The sequence below is a fragment of the Muscardinus avellanarius genome, assembly GCF_963383645.1.
Source record: "Muscardinus avellanarius genome assembly, chromosome: X".
Lineage (NCBI taxonomy): Eukaryota > Metazoa > Chordata > Mammalia > Rodentia > Gliridae > Muscardinus > Muscardinus avellanarius.
In genome coordinates this window covers 103,661,813-103,677,192 of record NC_137792.1, presented here as the reverse complement: position 1 = coordinate 103,677,192, position 15,380 = coordinate 103,661,813, and the positions used below count along the sequence as shown (strand labels likewise).

General features: G+C 36.2%; 1 pseudogene across 1 annotated transcript in view; it reads right to left on the bottom strand.

Moving 5' to 3' along the window:
* Window positions 1-503: 503 nt before the first annotated feature.
* Window positions 504-15,380, bottom strand: part of LOC308279008 (eukaryotic translation initiation factor 3 subunit J-like) — a 60,651-nt pseudogene continuing 45,774 nt past the window's right edge. The window contains exons 3-4 of the transcript in view: window positions 879-1,255; window positions 504-726 (exon numbers count right to left, since the gene is read on the bottom strand). The product of the transcript in view is annotated as a eukaryotic translation initiation factor 3 subunit J-like (transcript). The remainder of the gene's footprint in view (window positions 727-878; window positions 1,256-15,380) is intronic.

Here is a 15,380-nt window from a genome sequence, read left to right as displayed (position 1 = left end):
GAGAGCTTTATTAAGTAGCCGAGGCTGGCTGTGAACCCACAATCCTCCTGTCTCAGCTTCCCAAATACTGGGATTACAACCCCAAGCTCAATTTTAAGACAAAGCAATTCAAATACTAGCTGCACACCACATGCCATTTCTGCAGACTGATTTTCTTGACAAGTTATGAAGTAGTTCAAGGAGGTATGGTTAAGGCTGTATTAATGAATGATGCTGGTAAATAATACATAATTTTTGTCATGTTGCAAACTTTGTTTCCAATTTAGTGACTGCTGATATGGAATCAGATAAAAACAATGACAGCATGATTAGGTTTGTTTTGTTTTTAAACTGTGATTTAGTAGCAATTGAGGTTCCCAATTTGTCAAGGGGTTATATAATCAGCACAAAAGATACTGCACTTCTGATTATAGCATTTTGCAGAACTGAAAGGAAAGCAAGTTGTGTTACATGTTGAAGGGATTGTGGACCACCAAAAGAAAATATCAGGAGAAGATAAAATGTCACATTAAGTCTTCATAGTCTTGTATATACCCTCCATCATAACCACCATAATCTGCCAAATCATCTTTCATGGTGGCCTTTAATCTTCCTCCAGGAACCATACCTTTCTTCTTTTTGGCTTTGCTTCACTTTGTTTGCTTCTGTTTTTGACTGTAAAGCACAGTCAATAAATTGGTAATCTTTTTCAAATCCTCATTTCCAGTGAAATAAACATATCTTGAACTAAGGCTTTCAAAAAACTGGGATAATATACTTTTTATAGTGTGTAATTTTATCTGTTAGTAACTTCCCCAAATCTCTGAGATCATCTCTTGAATTTGAGTTCATAGCAACTATTCCACAAACTATACGTATTGTTAACACCAAAAGTTTATTTCGCTAGTTCAAAGTCTGACTCGTCCTGTAATTTCTTTAGCCATTGTTTATCTGCTAATTGTTCTTCTGATGTGAGCACTTCAGATTCTTCAGGTTCTTCTAACCTCTTTTAAATTTCTTCTTGCCTTTTCTTCTGTTGTTGTTCTTTCTCTTGTATCTTCTCTGATATTTTTGTCTTGTATGAAAATTTTATTTCTGGCTTTGTTTCTGCTTCCTCCTTTTGTTTTCATCACCATCCCAGTTATCCTCGACATCCTTATTGTGGTACTCACCCTCCCAGTGGTCTCCACCAACCTTGCTGCCATCCCTCAACTTATGTATTGGGTTTCCAAGGAGAACATGGCAGTGTTCCAGGAGTTGGAGCCCCCAGCTGCTGCTGCCATGTTGAGTGGAGCATGAGCATGTGTGAGGGGGACAGCTTACGTTTCATTCTTTTTTAAACTTTAAACTTTTATTGGTGCATTGTAATCACACATCTTAATGGAGTACAAGATGGTAGAGGCATATGTGCATACATCACTCATTTAGCACTTCCCCAATTCTCACCCCATTCCCTCCTTCTCATGTTTGGATTAGTAATTGACTTTGATATGTTTGTGAATGAACCTCATGTACATTAGGGAATTTCCCTCTTACCCCCTCATATCTCCCTTACTTAAGTCGCCTTATTTGCTCACCTATGGGTTCTTCATAAAGAAACAAATATTTAAAGTGATGGCTACCCTAATTACCATGAGCTGATCTATTATTAAATGTATAAATAAATAAAAATGTCACAATGTACTCATATATATGTGTACATATAATGTGTCAATCAAAAAAGTTATATTTTATAAAAAAGTGGATTGAGTAGAACTGGGTTTCAGTCTTGGCATTGAGGTTTATTTATTTTTATTGGTGCATTGTAGTCATACATCTTATTGGGGTATAAAATAGTAGAGGCATACATGCACACATTATTCATTTAGCCCTATACCAATTCCCAACCCATTCATTACCCCTTCCCTACTTCATCATATTTGGCTTAGTGATTGACTTTGATATGTTTGTGAATGTACATCATTAGGGAATTTCCCTCTTCTCCCCCTCTAATCCCCTTCAGTTCACCTTATATGCTACTCTATGGTTTCTCCTTCGTCTAGAATTCCTCTCATGACCTTCTTTCTCCCTAGCTTCCACATCTTAGGGAGAGCATATGAATTTTTACTTTTTGTAACTGACTAATCTCACAGCATAATGTTCTCCAGTTCCATTCATTTCCCTGTAAATGATGTAGTTTTGTTCTTCTTTATGGCTGAGTAAAATTCAACTGAGTACATATCTCATAGTTTTGTTATCTCTTCATCTGTTGATGGATATCTTGACTGGTTCATTAGTTTGGCAGTTGTTAATTGTGCAGCTATAAACATAGAAACACATGCATTAGTTTAGTATTATCTTTACGGTTAACATTCCCCAGCCACTGATGCCATGTCAAAAGGAACATGAGGATGTGTAAGGGTAATAGTTTACATTTCACTTCTTTTTTGACTTTATTTTTTATTGGTGCATTGTAGTCATACATCTTAATGGAGTACAAGATGATAGAGGCATATGTGCACATATCATTTAGCCCTTCCCCAATTCCTACCCCCTCCCCTCCCCATCCCTCCTTCTCATGTTTGGCGTCTCATGATTGATTTTGATATGTTTTTGAATGTACATTATGTACATTGGAGAATTTCTCTCTTCCCCCCTCTGATCCCTCCAGTTAGGTCACCTTATTTGCTCATCTATGGTTTCTCCTTCTTCATCTAGAGTTCCTCCTATGACCCCTTTTCTCCCTAGCCTCCACATATTAAGGAGAACATCCAATTTTTCACTTTTTGTAACTTACTAATCTCACTTAGCATAATGTTCTCCAGTTCCATCCATTTCCCTGTAAATGATGTAATTTCTTTAAATGGCAATTTTATTGTTCCAATTTCTCAGGCAAAATAACATGAAGTCAGATTTGACTCCTCTCTTTCACACCCTATATCTGTTCCATCAAGAATTTGTATAGGTTCCACTTAAAAAATACATCAAGAGGTAAAGTGACCATATTACCAAGAGTGATTTACTGATTTAATACAATTTCTATTAAAATATCAATGGCATTTTTAAGTCCTAGAGTTCATATGAAAAAACACAGAATATTCAAAGCAATCAGAGCCATAAGAACAATACTAGAGGTGTCACAATATCTGATTTTCTGATTTCAAATTTTACTACCAAGCTATAGTAAGGAAAAATACCATGGTATTGACATAAAAAGACTCATATATCAGTGAAATAGAATATATAGAGATAAATTACACAATTACAGAACCTGATCCTTTAGCGGTGCCAAAATACATTGGAGAAAAGAGCCTTTTCAACACAGGGTGCCTGGGAAACTGGAAAGCCATACACAGAATAATCAAACTTGACCCTTATCTCTTACCCTGCACAAAAATAAACATAAAGTTGACCAAATACTTGGATATTATTTAAGAGACTTTCAAATTGCTAGAAGAAAAGTTAGGGTAAACTCCCCAACATCACAAGCAGAGACTTTCTCAATACAATGCCAAATCTCAGGAAATAAAATCAAGAACCAATAAATGGGATGAGATCAAATTTAAAACCTTCTGCACAGCAAAATTTAAAAAAGCATGAAAAGAAGTTGACAGAATGGAAGAAAATATTTGACAGCTACTCTTTTGACAGAAGACCAGTATTCTAGTCTTCTACTAGAGACTTTCTTTCAAAGAGAAGACTTTTGACATAAAAACTAGAATTCTAGTATTCAGAATATATAAAGAACACAAAATATCAATAAATGGGAAATTAAAACTGAGTTTAGTTGTGCATATTTGTAATCCTAGTACTTGGGAGACTGGGAAAGAAAAATTAGAGGTTTCTGGTCAACCTCAACTACCTAGTGAGGTCCTCTGCAACTTAGTGAGAGCCTGTTTCAAAATAAAGAATAAAAAATAGGGCTGGAGTGTAGCTTGGAGGTAGAATAACCCTGGTTTCAAACCTCAGTTCTGAATTAAAGGAAACTGACCTATATAGACCCTCCTCAAATGAAGAAATAACAAATGATCAACAAATATATGAAAATATGTTCAACATCATTAACAATCAGGGAAATGCAAATCAAAATGACACTGAGATTTAACTTCAGTTACAATGGCGATAAAGAATACAAGCAATAATAAATGTTGGTGAGTAAGTGAGGAAGGAATGTTAATACATTATTGGTGGGATTGTAAATTAGTACAAATACTATGGAGATCAATATTAAGATTCCTCAAAAGTCTCGGAATGGAACCACCATACGACCCATCTCATACCACTCCTCAGTATCTTTCAAAATAATTAAAGTTAGAATACTATAGTGATACATGTATAAACATGTTTATAGCAGCACAATTTACAATAGCAAAGTCATGGACCAAGGTATGTGTCTGTTAACAGATGCATAGTAAATAAAATATGGTATATATACAAAATGGAGTTTTACTCAGATATAAAAGAAATTTGCAAGAAAATTGAAGGAATTGAAGAACATAATGCTAATAGAGATAAGCCAGACTCACAAAACCAATGATCATATGTTTCTCTCATATATAGAAATAAAGGAGAAAAAAAGTAAGATAAGGGGTCACATAAAAATGAGAGAAGAGACCAGTAGAGCTGTGGAAATGGACCAGGTGAGAAAGAAGGGGAGAAAAAAGAAAGATGTGAGGAAAGAAACAACTCACATAATAATGTGTCCATGTATCAAGGTATTACTACCAACCTCACTAGCATTTACAGGGAGGGAGGAGAGAGGAATGTGGTGCAGATGGTATCATACCAAGAAATGATATGTGCATATGTGAATGTATCACTTTGAATCTTGCTATGATGTATAATTACATTGTATCAATAAAATTCTAAGAAAAATAGAAAAATGGCAAATCAATAACCTAAACTTTCACCTAAAAAAATTGACAAAGAGGAAGAAAAGGCAAAAAGTAATAATAAGTAGAAAAAAATAGAAAAAAATCAACATAACCAAAAGTTGGTTCTATAAAAATATAGACAGAATTGATAAAACTTTACTTACACTGATAAGAGAAAAGGAGATTCAATATATAATAATAATTATATATAAAATATGATATGTTTATAATAATGAATTATTATTATTATTATTATTATTATTATTCAGTAGTTCTGGGTATCGAGCCAAGGGGCTCACACATGCTAGGCAAGTGTTCTACCACTGAGCTGTACACCCGGTCCACAAATTATAAAATAAAAAATGAAAGAAATATCAGTACTCTATTCTTTTTCATGGATAAGTAAAATTTAATTGTTTGGATAAATAAACACATTACCCTATAAATTTATTTATGTTTGATATAAATTGTATTGTTTATATTTTTGGGCTACTGTTATTAATATTGTTATGAATACTATTATACATATTTTTGCAAAAATGTATGTTTTCATTTCTCTTGGGTATATACCTAGGCATGATACTGATAGAAAAGTGGTATTGTTAATGTTTAATTTTTTGAGGACTTTTTAGATTGTTTTCCAAAGCAGTTGCATCAACAACAACAAAAAGTGGTACCTCACTGAAGTTTCAATTTTTATTTCCCTTATAATTAACCTTATACATCTGACCATTTGTATATCATTTTAGATAAATGTCTATTAAAATCCTCTGCCCATTTTAAATTGATATTATTTGTTGCTGTGATCTGAATGTAGTTGTGTACACCCTACATTCATATGATGAAATACTAACCCTCAAGGTAATAATATCAGAAGGTTGGCCTTTACAAGGTGATTAGATTATGAGGGCAGACTGGTCTTAGTGCCTTTATAAAACGCCCCTAGAGAGCTGGCTATCCCTTTTCACCAGGTAAAGAAACAACTAGAAGGAACCAACTAAGAACCAGCTATCAGGCCCTCACCAGATACCAAATCCAGTGGTACTTTTATATTGGTCTTCCCAGCCAAGAAATACATAAATATCTGCCGTTTATACCTTGTTTAGTTTGTGGTATTTTATTATGTACCCCAAATGGCCTGAGACATTTGTCTTTTTATTTAATTTTTTTTTATTTTTTATTGGTGCATTATATTTATACCTCATACTGGGGTAAAAAACTTGTGTGTCCATACATGTACACATCACTAATTTAATCCCTACCCAATTCCCACCCCATTCCCTCCTTCCCTTGCTTGGCTTAGTGGTTGACTTCATTACATTTAAGTACATTGTGTGTTTTAGAGATTTTCCTTCTTCCCCCCTCCTTTCTCCTCCTTTAGGTTGTCTTATTTGCTCTTCTATACGATTTCCTTTTTCATCTAGAGTTCCTCCTTTGACCCATTTCTCCTTAGCTTTCACATATTAGGGAAAGCATCTGTTTTCTTATTTTTTGTGACTAACTAATCTCACTTAGCATAAAGTCCTCCAATTCCATCCATTTCCCTGAAAATGATGTAATTGAGTTTTTTTGATGGCTGAGTAAAATTCCCTTGTGTACATATCCCACAGTTTTGTAATCCATTCATCTGTTGATGGACATCTTGGCTGGTTCCATAGTTTGGCTATGGTGAATTGTGCAGCTATGAACATAGATACACAGGCATTTTCTTGGTAGTTTGGTTTCCTGTCTTTGGGTAGATACCCAGAAGTGGTATTGCTGGATCAAATGGTAGATTTGTTCCCATTCTTCTGAGGATTCTCCATACTGTTTTCCAAAGTGGTTGCACTAATTTGCAATCCCACCAACAATGTCTTAGAGTTCCCACTTCTCCACATCCTCGCCAGCATCTGTTGTTGTTTGTGTTTTGAATGATTGCCATTCTAGTTGGAGTCCTGAAATCTCAGGGTAGTTTTGATTTGCATGTCTCTGATTGCCAATGATGTTGAGCATTTTTTCGTGCATGGAGAATAGAGTCGTTTTATTCTTGAGTTTTAAATATTCTCTATATATTCTAAAAACAACATTCTTAGATATATTATTTGTAAAAAAGTAACTCTCATTTTGTTCATTTTTTCTCCTTTGATAATGTTCATAATGTTATAATTTTGATGAATTCATATATATCTATAGTTTTCTTCTGCTGCTTCTGCTTATAGTGTTATATCTAAGAAATACTCTCCTTAATCTAAGATCTTAAAATTTTACTTTTATGTTTTCTTCTAAGGTTTTATTGTTTTATCTCTTATATTTAGGTCTGTGATTCTTTTGAGCTCTTTTTCCTGTGTATCATGTTGTATTTGTTCAATTCATTCTTTTACATATAGCTATCCAAGTGTTTCGATACTGTTATAGTTAGATACAGAATGTCCCCTAAAGAGCTCATTTATTAATATTCAGGGTTGATATAGTTAAGTAATGAGAGTTGTAATCTCCTCAATGGATAAAGGCAATAGATTTCTTTGGGTGGTGGCCTGAGCTGTTAGGGTGTGGCTAGAGAAGGTGAATTCCTGGGGCTTTTGCCTTGGGAACCATATATATATATATATGGTTCCTCCTTCTCTCACTCTCTTGCTTGCTTCTAGCCTCCATGATGTGAGGAACAATGCCTTGTACTCTCACTCTCTCACTTGCTGCCACCATGCCCTGAGACCCACTATCCCCACCTCATATGGACTGAACCTGGAACTTCTAAGGAAACTGAGCAAATAAATTCTCTTTCCTCTAAGATCTAAGGTCTTTAGAGTATAGCTGTGAAAATGCTGACTAATACAATTACCATTTGTTGAAAAGATATTTTTCTCCACTGAATAGTCCTAACATCCTGAAAAGACATTTTTCTCCATTATAACATCCTGTCAAAAAGTAATTTAACATAATTGTAGAGTTATAATTCTAAACTTTCTAGACTAGTTAATTGATCTATATTTTTATTAATGCCACTATAGTACTGTTTTGATTACTATGACTTTATAATAAGTTTTGAAAATGAAATGCATGAATTCTTAAGCTATATTATTTTTAAGATTATTTTATTGTGAGTTGCTAGCATTTCCAAATAAAATTTAGGATCAGTTTGTTTATTCTAAAAGGAAGGTCTTAGTCATTACTCCTCTCTCTTCTGTTTTTTACTTTCTACCCCTCTATGAACCAGGTTTCTCCAGATAAACAGAACCAATACGTTATAGAAATAATTATACATATTGAGATAGAGATTTCTATAAGGAATGATCTCATGTGATTATGGAATAGGCTAGCAACTCTGTAGTTCAGGCTTACAACCTAGGAAATTCAATAAGTTTCAGAGGTTGGCAAGTCCTGTCCAAAAGCTAGGAAACTGGAAAACCCAAGGGAACATACAGTACAGATAAATCTGAAGGCTGTAACTGAAGTTTAATTTTGCTTAAGGAGGCTGCTCATTTTATTCTACTCAGGCCTTCAACAGATTGGATGAGGTCCACCCATTTGGAGGGCAATCTGACTTACTCAGAGTCACTAATTTAAATGTCACTCATCCAAAAATACCTTCAGAGTTGAAATATAAAATTAAGCACCATATCCTTTTCCCTAGTATTTAAAATTTTCATTTAAATTATTTATGATTCACACATCTCTATTTTCAATCAGATGGTTCTCCTGAGATTATAGGTCGATTATAAAGAGATGATATGTATTACACCTCTACATATCCACCTACCAATTTCTCATCTTCATCTGAATATTTTTCAAAACCCTCAAACTCTCAAATTTGGTTTGTTCAAAACTAATTTCATCCTTGCTCTCTCCCCATCAAGCAAGCAAACCAATTTGCTTCTCATTCTCATTATTCTCTTACTCAACAAATCCCAAAGCTTTAGAGTTATGTGAGGCACCTCTCTCTTTCATATCTACCATCAGTTATCGAACATAGTTATATCCTATCCATTTCTTCCATGTATCTTTCTTATTATCTCATTTTAAGTGTACCATCTCACTATCATTCTTACTGCCAGTAACCTGCTCCTAGCCTTTATCCTCTCTTTTCTGAAAAGATTTTCTAATTGATTTTCCTTATTCTAGCCTCATTTCCCATGTACTCATCCTGTAGGTTGATTCTAAAGTTCTTTTTTAAAAATTCACATTAGCTCATTTTTCTACTTACTTAAAATCCTATAACGGCTACATCATATATAAGGTACTTTCAAACTCCCTCATATGTCCAACAAGTTATTGAAAGATACAGGCCTTGCCTCCTTCTCCAATCATATTGCTATCAAGAACTCCTTGCTGCTCCCCACAAATTATTATCCAGCAATATAAAATTGAATACTATTTTCAGAAAGTGCCATGACATTTTATGCCTTTTCATACACTACAATCATCATCTAACCTCTCTCCAACCTCCTTACTCCTCTGGTAAACTTGAATGCATCATTAAATACCACACTACTTTGGCCTTCTAGGGTGATGTGTCCCATGACCCTAGAGTTGTAGATAATCATCTCTTTGTATATGTTACTTCTGCATCTTGTACTTGCCTACATTTTGTTCTTTTCATAATGTATTGTAATCATATTACATGTCTCTCCTGTTTCATATGACAGAGGAGACTGTCTCATTCATCGCTCATATCTACCCCCAGCTCATACAGGATTCAATAATATTCGAGAAATTTTTGTTGAATGAATTTATGAACTACTTATTCAAATGAAAATAGATTTCACCTGCTACTTACATGCTTATGGCTCCAAATCCTTTTTTGAATTCTAGACCTATATATAGCTGTTATTTGAATATTTCTACTTGGATGCAATAACTCCAGGTGAACCTGTACTAATTGACCTTCTCAAATATGCTCCTTCAATTTTGCAACTTCTATAATATATATATATATATATATATATATATATATATATATATATATATGAATAACATCATTATTCATTAACCCAGAAATACAATTTCAAAACCTGCAACTTACTGTGAACTTCTCCCATTTCTGTCCTTCAGCTTTTATCACCTCCCTTCTAGTCAGCCACAACATATTACTGATCCTAACTCAATAACTTCTCTTATATTGGTTCTCTAATGGCCTGTCTGGGCAAGTAAGAATATTGTGTATGATCATCTACACTAGAATATGGAGTTACAAGAGCTATGCTGACCAGAAAAGTTGTGAAGCTCAAATGATATAGTAGGTAAGAAAGGTTCATGAGCACTCTTCCTATTCTATTATGACTGCAAATGCCTTTCCCTTCCTTTATTATTACACAAAATGCACCATTTTTGCAAGTGTCACACATTAGCCAAAGAAAATTACTATATAACTTCTGCACCAACTGGGGAAAAACAAGCAAGAATGTTAGTCTTGTGATCGAACCCTTCCTTTAGGCTTGAGGTCCTATCAGACAGTATTGCTTACAAAACAAAAATAAATTAGGTGCCAATTATTCCCCTAATTTGAGAGCCAAAATGGAGTAGGGGTTAATAGTAGACTGTCTGAGTTTGACTTATATTAATTACCTAGGTATGTGATCTTGGGAAAGAAACTTAATCTCTTTTCCTCATATAAAAATGATGATAATTATAGTGCCTATGGGTCATGAGGTTGTTATAAAGATTAAAAGAATCATTACACAAAATGTTCTTACAACTATACTTGTCACCTTACAATATAAGAATCTGTTACACATCATCATTAATTTATGAGTCAGGCCTTTTGTTTGATGTTGGGTTATTCATCATGGCTTTAGGCAAATCTTAAATGCAGAAAGTCAAAGGAAGTAGGAAAAGAAACATAGCCTGTGTTGCAGCTGTACTATCCAGTGTCAGATCTAAAGAGTGAGAGGGGAAGCCAAAGACCAGATAGGAAAAAGGGTGCTTAGAAGACTGAGGATGAAGCCAGGGGAAGAAATCAAAGCAAGGAGAGATTATAGGTATCAGAAGATGGACCAGAAATCACAAACTTGCAACAGGGTAGGAACTTAGGAGTGGTATCAGACCAGATAAAAGTTGTTTACTGGTGTAGCATAAAATTGTGCAATCAGAGAAGCTGGAATGAGGAGGCAGAGACTAGAGCTAGAAGAACCTTCCTAAGTGCCAAGGAAGACAGGAGATGAATGTCTGTGAAAATGTATAAAAATCTGCGAAGATCAGTGCAGAAGAAGTAGGATGGAGGCATTGTTGTGTGTTAGAGGCAATGTAGGACCAACCAAGATCACAGAGCCAGGCAGCAGGTGGGGTGCAGGCTGCGATCCAAGCAAACAGGCTCTGTTAAGGAATAGTAATAGTTATCATATAGTATGAACCAATAACTAAAACCACTGATCACTTGATAAAGTTGGTAAACCCACACAAATTATAGGCTGGAGAAAGTGGCTAGAATTATTGAGCTAAGATAGGGGATAGAACTTGGGAGGCTGAGATAGAGGATCATGGCTCGAGGACAGCCTCGGCTACTTAGTAAGGCCCTTTGCAACTCAATGAGACTCTATTCCAAAGGAAAGAATAAAAAAAATAGGGCTGGGTGTGTAGCTCAGAGGTAGAATGTCCCTGGGTTCCATCCCCAATACCACAAAAACAAACAAAAAAGATAGGACTAGGGCGCTGGAAGAACACAGAATTGGACCGTGAGCTCTGGGACTTTGATTGGATCTAGGAGAAAGTTCTTGACATTGGGCCAGAGCAAACCATATAGTCAGGGCAGGAGAAAGCACCTATCTGCATTAATTACCCATGGATCCATGCTCTTTGAAAAAGGTGATATCACATAAGCCTATAAGAAACCATCCTGTTGGTACCCATGGGCAGACTGTTGTTTCACCAGGGTAGACAAGGATCTTGGGTTGTAGTGGTGCTGTCAAAGAAGGAACTACTTAAGAGGAGGGCAGGGTTCTGCATGGACAAGTGCACAGAGCTGTATAAACCAAAGCTGTATAAATCAAAACATGACATACCGTGACTGGGATCTAGGCTCTCTTATTCACATTTAGGTGATCTTAGACAAGTTGCCTGGCCTCTTTGTCATATAGAGGACAAGAATCATACTTTTCTCATGTGACTTCTGTGAGGATGAAATGATAAAATGCCCATGGAACACTTAGCACAATGCTAAGGCTTAGCTTTGAAAGGGCCCTGCAAAAATGCTCAGGTGTTGAAAGCATTTTCCTCTATTAAGTGAGTTTTTTAGAAAGAGGCTTTTTGGAAGTGATTATATCATAAGGGCTCTGACCTCTTCAGTGGATTCATGCATTAATGGCTGAATGGACTACTGGGAGGTAGGACCTACTTGGAGGAAGTGGGTCATTGGAATAGTGCCCTGGAAGGACACTATTTTCTCTCTCTCTCTCTCTCTCTCTCTCTCTCTCTCTCTCTCTCTCTCTCTCTCTCTCTCTCCTCTCTTCTCTCTTCTCTCTCCCTCCATTCCCCTCTGCTCTGATTCCCATCATATAAAATGAGGAAACTACTAGGATGTTTTGCTTCATTTCAGGCCCAGAACATTGGAGCTAGGCAAACATGGAAAGACTCCTCTAAAATAGTCAAACTAAACTTTTCTTCCTCCAACTTGTTCTTGTCAGGCATTTTGGTCACAGCAAAGAAAAGCTGAGTAACACATAGTATCTTGAACACAGTGAGCGCATCTAATGAGTACAGTTATTATTATCATCACTATTATTACTATACCCCCAAATGAAAGGGTGGAACTCAGGGATGTGCTCCCCAAACTCCCACTGCAGAGGTAAGTAAAGTCAAACCTGGGAAAGAAAAAAACAGTCTTCAAACCTGCCAGGAGAATACAGAAGTCTACTCCTGGCAGGACCAGGAACTTATTTTTCAGGACAAGACTGGATCACATTAGAATTGGCCTTATTCCTCTGTGTGGACTTCTAAAATAGTCTGTGATACCATGGACATTGCTGATTCTCTCAGCCTCTTTATCCTGATCCTCTGGGGAACAAGGGAGACACTTGGACTTGATTAAGTATAAAGGAACCTAGGAGGGATGAGTGGGGTTCTTGCATGGTGCACGTACACACACACACACACACACACACACACACACACACACACATACACACACTACACCACAGAGCGAGAACAGGACATGGGATGAGTCAGACTTGGAGTGGCTGAAGTGGAGTGGAAATTAAACTGATTATGAATCCAGGGACCAAAGAATTATTTTTAACTGCCTGCACCTGTTGTGTCTTGGCTCTGGAAATCACATTTGTACACAACTAGGGAAGGATCTTGTGCCTTTAGGGTGGATCAGGGGGTGAGAAAACTTGATCAGGCTTTGGAGAGAAAGAAATTCTATCAAGTAGGTTCAGAACCACCTTAGACAAAGGCAACGAGTGCAGATTGTAACCTGATCCTTGAAACATGCACTGTGTCAAAGAGAGAGGTTAAAACGGAGAGATATCTGCAAGCCTTAGAGTGAGTGAAGCTGTAGAAGCAGTCATAATTCACGGATAATTCATGGGGAATCCCCACTTAGGGGCTGGAGTGAGGTGCCAAAGATGACTTGGAGGGTCTTTCCCTGCTTTTATCTCCATACTTAAGAGTTGCCTGCTTCCCCTCGCCCCATTAATATGTGCCGTTTCACAGTTACCTGTAATCTCTCTGTTGTTTTGTTTGTTGATTTTTTATTTTGGTACTGGGGATTAACCCCAAGCGCATTCTAAAACTGAGCTACATCCTAGCACTTCTTATTTCTTATTTTGAAACAGGGTTTTGGTAAGTTGTTGAGAGCCTTGCTGAATTGCTGAGGCTGTCCTCGAACCTGCAATATTCCTGTCTCAGCCTCCCAAGTACTGATATCACAAGTGTGCTCCACCATGTCCAGCTCTGCACTCACTCCTGACTCACATTCCTTTGCCTTCACATTGTCCCAAGTGCAGTGATTCCCAGATTATAATATGCATAAGACTATACCAGATGTTATTTTTTCATCCATGTGGTTGATGCATGGGTGTCTACTGAATTCTACACACACACGTATGACAAAAAATTATTTTTAAACAAAAAACAGAGAGAGCTTATTAAACCTGCAGCTTTCCTGGGTCTATTTCCCTAAAGGTTCTGATTCAGTCGGTGATTCTGATGCTGGTGGTTTACAATCCACATCTGAACAAGCAATACCCTTGTTTATTGCCTAAGCGATTTCCTTGGTGCCACACTTTTGACAGAGCCATCTGGACACTGCCTATATTGTATGGGTAGGCACTGATTGTATCACAAGAAGCAAAATGTACACTAGATGAAGATAAAGGTTGTAATATCTGTGAGAAACACCTCTGGATCAGTGATCAGATTCATTAGTACATGCCTATTTTTACTTCAATTCTCAAAATTACTGTGTTGTCGTGGGATGTACATCATTATGGTGCTGAACTAGGAGCGGATTCTGAAACTGAAACAGTATAACAAAAGGTTTTTTCATTTTACTTATCAACATATACTCATTGAGTTATATTTTAGATGTAACATTCCCTGCTACCCTTTTGTAAGTGAACCTAATACTGTTTGTTTACATGACTAATTCACCTTGTTTCTTGGACCTCAGGGAGGCTCCAATTATAAAGCTTCTTTTGAGGGGAGAAAGGTGTTGATGAGTGGAAGGATGTGAGAGGTCATAAAGGCTACAATAAGATCTCAGCAAACAATCGACTGAGTACTGATTGTAATGAGTACTAGTTATTATCATCATTATTATTATTACACCCTCAAATAGGGGGCTCAGAGATCTACTCCCACAATTTTCACTGTAGTGTAAAATAAATTTATATATGGACAAGGATCAAGTAGAATATTCTTATTAGGCAAATTTATATCTAAAAATCCAATGGGGATTGTACTAAATAATGTTCCAGAAGTCCTGAGAGAAAGAAAGCTAAGCAGTGACAGTTATAACAGAAGCCATGAAAAGAGATTCCACTATGTGCATAGTTATATTCACCTGTGATATACAATGAAGGCAGGCATTTAGGAAAGACAAATGTCATCACATAAAATGATTTTAAGATACATTTATGTGACATAAGTCATCGTGTGTTCATCAAAATCTAATATCTTTATCTTCCATAATAATAGTTATGTAGGCAAAACTGCAGGCCCAGTCTCACTAGATTTTACAGTATTAGATATGGCCTTGCAAATAAATTTTACTTAGTGGATTGGGAATGCAAATTTATATACCACTTCAGGCCTGACCCCGCCCCAATTTTCTTTCTTTCTTTTTTTTTTCTTTTACCAAGGATAGAAATGATAATGATCAGAGTAACTGTGAAATTCACAGGTTAAAGATAGTCTATCAGCATGGAGCCTTGATTGGCTATGTAGAGCAGAGACTCTCTCTCTCTCTCTCTCTCTCTCTCTCTCTCTCTCTCTCTCTCAACACACACACACACACACACACACACACACAGAAATGTTATGCAAGAGAGAAACTTGTATGGTGTTTACACAATTTGATTTTGAGTCTATTTGTTTGAACTCTTTAGCTTAATCTAATTAATTTGATCTACAGGA